The sequence below is a fragment of the Alexandromys fortis genome, unplaced genomic scaffold (assembly GCF_014885135.2).
Source record: "Alexandromys fortis isolate MF-2015 unplaced genomic scaffold, M_Fortis_MF-2015_v1.1 scaffold_86, whole genome shotgun sequence".
Taxonomy (NCBI): Eukaryota; Metazoa; Chordata; class Mammalia; order Rodentia; family Cricetidae; genus Alexandromys; species Alexandromys fortis.
In genome coordinates, this window is record NW_026067965.1 from 4,433,471 (window position 1) to 4,443,355 (window position 9,885).

The 9,885-nt window shown below is 47.6% G+C and overlaps 1 protein-coding gene across 3 annotated transcripts in view; it reads right to left on the reverse strand.

The window, feature by feature from the left end:
* Fanci (FA complementation group I) overlaps positions 1 to 3,422 on the reverse strand; it is a 52,171-nt gene extending 48,749 nt beyond the window's left edge. For 2 of the 3 annotated variants that reach the window (XM_050153991.1, XM_050153989.1), the window contains exon 1: positions 3,328 to 3,422. The gene's annotated coding sequence lies outside the window, so the exon portion shown is untranslated. Of the gene's footprint in view, positions 1 to 3,038; positions 3,190 to 3,327 lie in introns of those variants that run through there. The other variant, XM_050153990.1, reaches the window with a different exon arrangement.
* Positions 3,423 to 9,885: the final 6,463 nt, after the last annotated feature.

The window sequence follows — 9,885 nt, forward strand, 5'->3', positions numbered from 1 at the left end:
AGGAGTTGTGGAGATCGTAAGCACTAGCTGTTTAGCTCATACCAGGAGAGGGTGAGGTGGGATTAGGAATTCAAGACCAGCTCTCAGTTACACAGTGAGTCTGAGGCCAGCCCAAACTACAAGTGAGAAGCCAGGCCAGTGACATTAAAAGTGTTTTTAGGAGAAAAGTCTGAACTTTTTTAAGAGACTACTTTTCTTTTTTGGGTTTTTCGAGACAAGGTTTCTCTGTATAGCCTTGGCCTTCCTGGAACTCCCTTTGTAGACCAAGCTGGCCTCGAACTCACAGAGATCCGCCTGCCTCTGCCTCCCAAGTGCTGGGATTAAGGGTATATGCCACCACTGCCCAGTTTAAGAGACTAAATTTAGGTAGCCGAGACAACCAGATGGTCTACAATATTGGGAAGGAGGGTACCGTAAACAAAGGCAGGCATGCCTGAACATGTATTTGGGAATGTAAGCAGATCGGCCGAGAGGGAGACCAAGTAGGAAAGCAGAGAGGGAGGCTGAGAAGAAACAAGACCTCAGGACAGTTAAGGAACGACAACTACCAAGGAGACTGGGAATGGTCTTCATCAAACTGCTGTGCAAATCGAAGTGGGAAGGGACAGGGAGGAGAGACCAGAGGCGACCTAGAGGCTCTTTTAGATGCAGAATGCCTGCGTAGAGAGGTGAACTGTGTGGTGGAGAGATGAACGGAGGCGCACTGGACACAAGAGGTAAGTGCAGACTGCAGGGGGGAACCCACCTGCTTCTCTGCCCCCTCCTGCTTCCCATCCTCATATACAGCAGCAGCGTCCACTCAGCCGCCCAACCCACAAGCCTGGGCAAACTCCTAGGAACTCTGTTTTCATACTCGATATCCACTACCAAGTCCCACCAATGTCACCCCAACACCTCTCAATCTGTCAGTAGCTCTCCGCCTCTGTTCTGACCACCAAAGCCATCAGCATCTCTCACCGGGCCATTCCAAGATATTTCAACCTGTCCCCCTCAACACAGCAGTAAAGTTTTTTTTTTTAGTTTTTCGAGACAGGGTTTCTCTGTAGCTTTGGAGCCTGTCCTGGAACTAGCTCTTGTAGACCAGGCTGGCCTCGAACTCCCAGAGATCCGCCTGCCTCTGCCTCCCGAGTGCTGGGATTAAAGGCGTGTGCCACCACCGCCCGGCTTAAAGATTTTTTTTTATGAAAAACTATTTTTTTTTCTTTTCTTATTTATTTATTTATTTATTAAAGATTTCTGTCTCTTCCCCGCCACCACCTCCCATTTCCCTTCCCCTATACCCAATCAAGTCCCCCTCCCTCAAAAGCCCAAAGAGCAATCAGGGTTCCCTGCCCTGTGGGAAGTCCAAGGACCTCCCACCTCCATCCAGGTCTAGTAAGGTGAGCATCCAAACTGCCAAGGCTCCCACAAAGCCAGTATGTGCAGTAGGATCAAAAACCCATTGCCATTGTTCTTGAGTTCTCAGTAGTCCTCATTGTCCGCTATATTCAGTGAGTCCGGTTTTATCCCAGGCTTTTTCAGACCCAGGCCAGCTGGCCTTGGTGAGTTCCCAATAGAACATCCCCATTGTCTCAATGTGTGGGTGTACCCCTCGCGGTCCTGAGTTCCTTGCTCGTGCTCTCTCTCCTTCTGCTCCTGATTTGGACCTTGAGATTTCTGTCCGTTAAAGATATTTTTTTAAGCAAAAATAAATAAATAAGTAAATTGTATAGTTTCCTTCCAATCTAGCCTTTCCTTTTAGGTCTATCCTTATTTTAAAAGTGGTTTTCCAGCAGGTGGTAGTGGCACGTGCCTTTAATTCCAGCACTTGGGGAGGCAGAAGCACGAGGATCCCTGTGAGTTCAAGGTCAGTCTGGTCTACAGATGGACTTCCAATGTAGCTAGACAGCTAGAGCCACATAAAATGAGATTCTGTCTCAAACACTCATACACACACACACACACACACACACACACACTAAAACTGTATTATAAAGAACTAGCAAATAAACAAAAATCACACAATGAAATTAAACAGACCCAAAGTCTATACATGACAGTGAATGTCCATAGAGTTAGAGCAGCCACTCTGAAGCACTGGATTGTCACATTGGATTTTACACTGTCTCTATCAAATATGTTTTTATGCACTTACCGCCAAAACCAGAAAAACATAGTTTAAACTGGGTGACAAGAAAGGGCTGTTTGCAGGTAATGGAAATTTGAGTCATGAAAAGGGATATAAAGCTAACTGCTTTCCTATTTTAACACTCTATTCTAAGAACAATGAATTGTTTTCTGGCCTTCAAAGCCACAAGGTCTTCCTCTTATTGGCCCTTACAAATAGGAGTTCTCATCTGAAACAAAATAAAGACCCACCCCCCTATCCTTGCTCTCTAAGGTTCAATTTATACAAAACCTTCAGACCTCAGATCAACCCACACTCTTAGACACTGGGGTTAAATGCTCTGGAAGCACCAGCAAAATTCCTTCCACGATGTTACCAACTTTTAATACTACATTTTAAATTAACAGCTGGGTCTCCCACGGGTCTACAATTCCACGGCTGTATCCAGTTTTGCTCATCGTTGTTATCTTGAGCACACGAACAAGCTTAGATTAAGGACCTAATGAATATCTGATGGGGGCTAAAGGATGTCACTCAGTCGGTGGAGGGCTTGCCTAACAGGCATGAAGCCTTGGGTTTGATGTCATCACCACCCCAAAACTGTGTGAACCTGGCATGGTTAATGCATGCCTGTAATCCAAGCCCTCGGGAGGTGGAGGAGTTTAAGGTCATCCTCAGCTGCACAGTTTTAGCCAATTAGGCTACATAAGACCCTTGCTCAAAAACAGAACGAAAGGGAAAAAGAAACAGAAACCATAAAACGAGGCATCCAGTGCATAGTTTTCTGTCCCAACGTTTAAATACAGTGCCGAAAATATACTAAACATCTAGTGAAGATTGGGTGTTTGGTTTGTAAACACTATATAAATGGAAAAAAAAAAACAAAACATCTGGTGCGGGTTATTAGCTTCTGGAACTCCACTCTACTCACGAGGGCACCTCCTAAGCAGCCTGCCGATCCTACGCAGTGCCACTGGCCTGTCTTCCCGCTGGCACTGGGCTCCACGGGCGACACCGGGGCTCGGGGACGTCCCAGAAGGGCAGGACCAATAGGGAAGACTAAGCGAGGCGCGCCGCAGAAAAACCCGCCAAAACAGAGGCACCCGACCCCAGCGCTGGCACTAGGCATGGGGGACGCCAAGTCGCAAGGAGACCCGCCTGTCCTCCTGAGCCCATTTCCTCCCGCCCTGTGCGCGCAGACCCTGGGAAGTCATCCTAACCTCGCGGCAGCCTCCTTCCAAATTCCCGCTCAACTCCGCGCAGCAGCACTTCCGCCGTCTGGAGCAACAGGTCCCGCCCCCGCGGTTGATTTCCGACTCCTTGCTCGGCGGAGCGTACCATTCTAGCTGATGGGGGGGGGGGACCGTTGCGAAGTTTGTGTTTGCAAAGTTCGCAAGGGAGGCTCGACCCGCTTACTCGCTTTGGAGACCCCAGAGTGAGCATGCGCGTTATGGTCTGAGCTAGCCAAGCTTTAACTGAGCTCAACAAGTAGTTGAAGCCAGTGCGGAAGGGATTGAATCAATAGACGGATTTATGCAGGTCTTTGCATTTGAAGCACCTGAAAGGCAGAGGGAGCGCTCAAAATTCACATTGTGCGTGGGGAGATGAAGCATGTCTGCTCCCTTACGTAACCTCAACGTTGAGCTGGTACTTTCCCAGAAGCACTGAATGTTCAATACATATTTGTTAATAAGCATCTGACTGTCAAGATCAATGGAGCAGTGGACCGAGATTCTACTTTAGAGTGAGGGTGCAGCTTGTGTAACATGCCCACAGTTAACTAGCTCCTGGCTAGTTAAGCATGTGAAGGTTCTTAGGGTGGTAGAAGGGAAGCAGAGGCTTGTACATTTCTTTAATATTAGGGATGGGGGGGGAGGCAGGAGGGTCATGGATGTATTCACATTGTCTAACCATGTCCTTTTCAGATGAGTGCCCCAGAGAGTTCAAGAGATGATGAGCTGAGTTCGGAGGTCTGAAGTAGGGCCCCCTAAGAAGCTATAAATTGTCTGTGGCAGTGGGGATCAAAGGGGTGACTTTGTGCACCTACTGTGGACACCCACCCTGAATATTTACCATCTGTTTTCCCTGCAGAGCCACTTCTCAGCTACCCATAGTGCCTCATACCCTGGTGGGCCCACTCTGTTACTGTGGGACAATAGTCTTGTACCCTGTAAAGATTTGTCACTTGTATTGGTTTAATAAAATGCTGTTTGGCCAGTAGCCAAGCAAGAAGTATGGGGGAGGTGACCAGAACAGAAGAATTCTGGGAAGAGGAAAGGCTCAGTCTGCAGTCGTCACCCAGGCATAGAGGAAGCAAGATGAAAATACCTTGATGATAAAAGGTGCCAAGCCATGTGGCTAACACAGACAAGAATTATGGGCTAATGTAAGTTATAATTAGTTAATAAGAAGCCTGAGCTAATAGGCCAACCAGTTTATAATTAATGTAGGCCTCTGTGTGTTTCTTTGGGATGGAATAGCTGCAGGACCAGGCAAGACAGAAACCTCTGTCAACACTCTGTAGAGGCTGGACCCCCCAAAAAAAGACCTCCAAAAGGGGCTGCAAACTTGAGGATATCTAATGAGGTACTGAAAACATGTTCTAAAGAGGACATGCGAGTACTGGGGGGGCACTTTTTCTACCTCCCTGGATTCTGGAAGGGCATGACCAGAGAAGGTTCAATAGGGCACTTATTAGAAGCCCTGGTTCTTTCATAATCTGGGCTAAAGAACAGCACCACTTGAGAAAATCAGCAAGGAGTCTAAAGAGCCCACACTTAGAAGCACTTGACAGTGTTGACTTGCAGCAATCTCAAATGTGAAAGAAATGCAATCAGGGGATGGGGTGTATCTCCGTTCGTAGAGTTCTTATGCAGCAAGTGTGAAAACCCAGGTAGACTTTTTGGACAAGGGCAAAAAGCAGCCACATTCTTCACCAAAATAGCACAAGAACTGTCTCTAGGTCACATACTATAATTCTTCTCTTCTGAAACCTCTTAAGCCAGGTCCACACAGTTCAAATTACCCTCAGCACCACGGTCTTCCATATTCCTTCCAATATGGCCCATTAAGCAGTGCTTAACGCATTTTAATGCTTTCCTAACCCAAAGTCCTCAAGTCCACATTTCTCCAAATAAAAACATGGTCAGGCCTATCACAGCAATGCCCCACTCCTGGTACCTGAGAAGCTTTACACCCCAATAAGTCTCTTTGCTGATGCAGCAATCAAATCAGACCAAATCAAGCCATATCTAAACAGGCCCAGGTTTAATGGGTAAAATGCTTCCAGATGATTTTCTGACCTTCCGGAGAGGAGACCGAAAAAAACATGTACCTGTTTTCAGGGGGACAGTTTATATACCCTGTGGGAGTGGTCTTGAGCATCTCTAGGGGAGGGGAGGTCATCATTTGGTGGGCTTTTTGAGATGCAGCAGTGTTTGGAGAGAGATGGAGAAGGGGATTGAGGTGGGGTATCCACCAGAGCGTCCCAGACTCTTTGAGTATATGGGTGCCAGGGGCTGGGGTGGAGCTTCCACGAGAGCATCCCAGACTCTTTGTGTATATGGGCGCCAGGGGCTGGGGTGGAGCTTCCACCAGAACAGTGCCAACTTCTGCTTCAGAGTTTCTATTGCTGTGAAGAGACACAATGACCATGGCAACTCCTATAAGGAAAGCATTTAATTGGGGGCTAACTTACAGTTCAGAAATGTAGTCCATTGTTTTCCTGGTGGGATGATATGGGTTGTCTTTCTGTACATATGTTGCTTTTGTTGGTTGATGAATTAAGCTGTTTCAGCCAATGGCTTAGCACAGCAAAGCCAGGCAGGAAATCCAAACAGAGATATAGAGAGAGCGTAGGCAGAGTCAAGCAGATGCCAGTAGGCCACGGAGGAAACAAGACACGTAGAAATGAGGTAATGTCACGACCACATGGTAAAACATAGAGCACCCCAAGATCAACATGTGGCAAACGTTCTGACTCATCACTCAACCTCTCATTGCAATCCTCACCCAATAAAACTGCCATAGTGACTGTCTCCTGACCTTGTCCCTCGGGTCCAGCTCACAGTCTCTCCTGTCCATGAGATCCCACTTCAAACTGACCCTTAAATGGCTTCCTCAGCTTGGGTGTGACTCCTCTGCACCAGAACAACTCAGCTCTTGGGTTCCTAAGACTTATTGAACACCCTTCTGAATGGGGCATGCAGCCTTACTTTCATGGCCATTCTGCCATAAACAAGTCTATGTATGTACCTATATATTTATTTTTATGTACACACATGTACACAAATATATGTGTGTGTGAGAGCTTAAGAGTCAATTTTGGTAATTAAAATTGGAATAAAATTTTAATGATTGTCTATGGCCAACTTTTCAAGCAAAATTAAAATTACTTGGGAAACTGCAGCCAGCCAAGCAAGCTGTGATTTTACTTTTATTCAGTAACTTCAGATGCAGGCAAGCCCATCTGTTTCTACTCATGACAGAAACGTATTGAAAGACTTTTACACGAGTACACTGACCCTAGAAATGCAAGCCCCCTCCCGCCCTCCCTGCCTGCCTGCAGTCAGCTGGGGCCAGGCAGGCCAGGGAGCCCAAGCGCTTCTGCCAATGCAGCCAGCATAGGTTTGTGGGCCAATGAGGACAGTGTCACCATTGTTCCAGCCAGAGGAGCTAGAGGTAAACACGACTCTTGGGATGGGAGGAGGGCAGGAGGAGGCAGGAGAAGAGCTCTGAGCCTTAATGTTGCTGTGGCCCTTCTTCCCCCAAGGGCTTCGTGCCAGCTGGTATCCTGAGATGCTCCAGGCCAGTGTTTCTCAATCTTTCTAATGCTATGACTCTTTAATATTATTTCATGTTGTAGTGACCCCCGACCATAGAGTTATTTTGTTGCTACTTCATAACTGTAATTTTGCTGCCGTTATGACTCATAATGTAAATATCTGATATACAGGATATCTGGTATGTGACACCCCCACACACACACCAGGGGTCATGACTCCCGGGTTGAGAACCTGATGCTTTAGACAGCCCTTCATCTACTAGGCTGTGCCATGGACTTCACAGTCTCTGAGTAACGGGGATGTTTTGCAATGAAGGCCTTTCTTTATTCAGTCCTGATGGAGCGTCTTAGCAGTTTAGGGGACAGCCTGGCCTCTTAGTCTTATCCTCTCTTGGGAGCCTCACATCCAGTGAAGATCCTTGGGGATAACAAAGTGTCACAGCCTGGGTGACTTAACCAACAGAAACTCATTCTCTAGAATCCCAGACTGGAGGTCTGAGACAAAGGTGTTATCCTTTGATGTCACCTCCTTAGCTTGTGGGTAGCTTTGTCTTCTTTCAGAGTCTATATGTGGTCTTTCTTATGTAAACCCAAAACTGTGGTGAGAGCAAACCATTTCTGTGGCTGGATTCCAGAGAATGACCTGTGCCCATGAGCTCAACCCAGCCTGAGCATCTCTAGGAGAGAGGACCAGGGCCGAAGGTGGGCTGTTTGGACTCTGACTAAGATGAGGTTGACTGAAGAGAACTTTTCTGTGGTGGGAGTACAGAACTCCCTGACTTTGAAATCCCCTACAGAAAATGATCTAAAGGACTTGCATCCTGAGAGAAATGAAAAACCGGTCAGAATGACCTAATTGCTTTCCGCCTGAACCACGTTGTTTAGGCTAGGCTATTTTGAAAAACACTTCATACATGACAAGGGCCATCGCAGGAGCCGATACCAACCGGGAGAACCTTGTCTCAAGGATAGCCAAGAACTGACCAATTAAAAATATGTCCATAGTATGCTTCATCTGTATACCCCAAGGACAGGTAGGAACGGGCCAACTGAGAACATACTTATGTCCGTACTTCATTTGCATAATGATATCATGCTTATTGCATTTCACACCCTTTTGTAATAATTTGCTGTCCTCAGTTAGGCCTGGGTATGCAAATTAGGTGAGAACTGGTCCTCCTGTGAGACTGTCTATAAAAAGTCCTGTAATCTCTGGAAGGCAGCTCTTCCTGCCCTCACTGCCTTGAGTGTGCTGGATGAGTTCCTTGCCTAGGCTACTACTGTGCTTTGGAATAAACCTTCCTTTTACATCCAAGTCCTGGATCCCTGATGGTCTTTTTTGGGGGGCAAGAGTCTGAGCACAACAATCCCTCATACCCCTGTGCAACACCAAGGCAGAGGTTGGATGTCCCCTGCTGAGGGCTGCTCAAGAAGAGTTTCTGGCTGTGCTGAAGCTCGGGTGTGTTCCCCTCACGTAGGTGCCCACAGATTCTACATTGGGCAAAATTGCCAGCTCTCCAGTATACTTCCCTGGGATCAGGCACCGGAAGTGGGTGCTGTGTGGTCCTCCCTGATCTTCCCCACAGCCATCACACTTCTCAGAGATGAAATTAGCCTAGAGAAATAACCTTACGTTAAGAAAGATACTGGAGCAAGGATTGCAAGTTGGGCAAGGGAAACCTACTGTGTGCGGCTGCACACACCCGTTTCCTTGCTTTTGAGAGGAGGAGGTTGGAGCATCAGAGGTTCAAAACCTACCTGGGCTGCAGGACATGGGACAGGGGATGAGGTGGAACCTGAGGGGTATGACTTAGAAATGAAATTTTTGTGTTTGTTTTTTGTTTTTCTTTTCAAGACAGGGTTTTTCTATAACTTTGGAGCCTGTCCTGGAACTCCCTCTGTAGACCAGGTTGGCCTCAAACTCACAGAGATCCACCTGTCTCTGCCTCCTGAGTGCTGGAATTGAGGCGTGGGCAACCACCATGCAGTGAAATAGAGCTATTACATGTGTCAGGCCCTGGTTCGAGCCTCAGCAGCTCACAAACACATCTGAACAAGTGGGCTGTGTAGTTTGGGGCCAGCTTAGGCTACATGGCAGGTGCTCCCCTGCTCAGCTTCACCAGGTCCGTCTCCCTCACATTGGGACAGTGGACCACAGGCCTGGGTCACTCTAAAGACCACATTTACAATTTCTCTTCATTTCTGTATATGTCCTCCCCTTTGTGGGGAGCGAGTGCTCTCCCAGGCTCCCCTGCCTCCCAGTTTGAGAAGCGAGAGGGCAAGGGAATGGGATGGGGCTGGCACAGATCCCAGAGAAGTGGCTTCCACATGGCTGAACAGAGCTTCAGGCAGAAGCTCACAAAGCAAGGCTTTGATGGCTGCCCGCAGGCTGGGCCTCTCCCCTCTTCCTCAGGATGCCCTGCTTGTTTCACTCTGGGCCTCTTGTGAGCCTGATTTGATGGAAACAGTGGGTCTGAGAAGTTCCTTGTGACACACTAATCCGAGCTTGCTGACCTGACCACACCTCCAAAGGAGGCAGTTTCCAGAGCACCAGAACAATTCAGAGGCTCCTGCAGTCCCAAGGACGAGCTGTCAGGTAAGTGAGTCAGTAACAAGGCTGGTGGGGAGCATAAGACAGTGTGTGGGGGTGAGTGCTCGGGTGGGGTGGGGTTCACCACCTCTCAGACTGCTCTGGTTGCCTGAAAAGCAGCGTGCCGTTCTTCAGGGTGAGCCAGACCCTTCTACAGGCAGACTCAGCACGTACAAATGTGGAGTACCTAATTCAGTTAGAACTGCAGATGATCAAATACCTTTTATGTGCTGTATTTGTAATTAACTGTGTTTTATTTGCCAATTCTAAATGGCAGAGAATGACGATGTGGAGCTGGGGGGGGGGCATGTTTTCATGACTTACGTGCATACAGATCCTGAATAAGCACTTTATAAAAATAAAAGCTAACTGCTTCTCTGTTATGACTTTAACCTTCTATTTCTA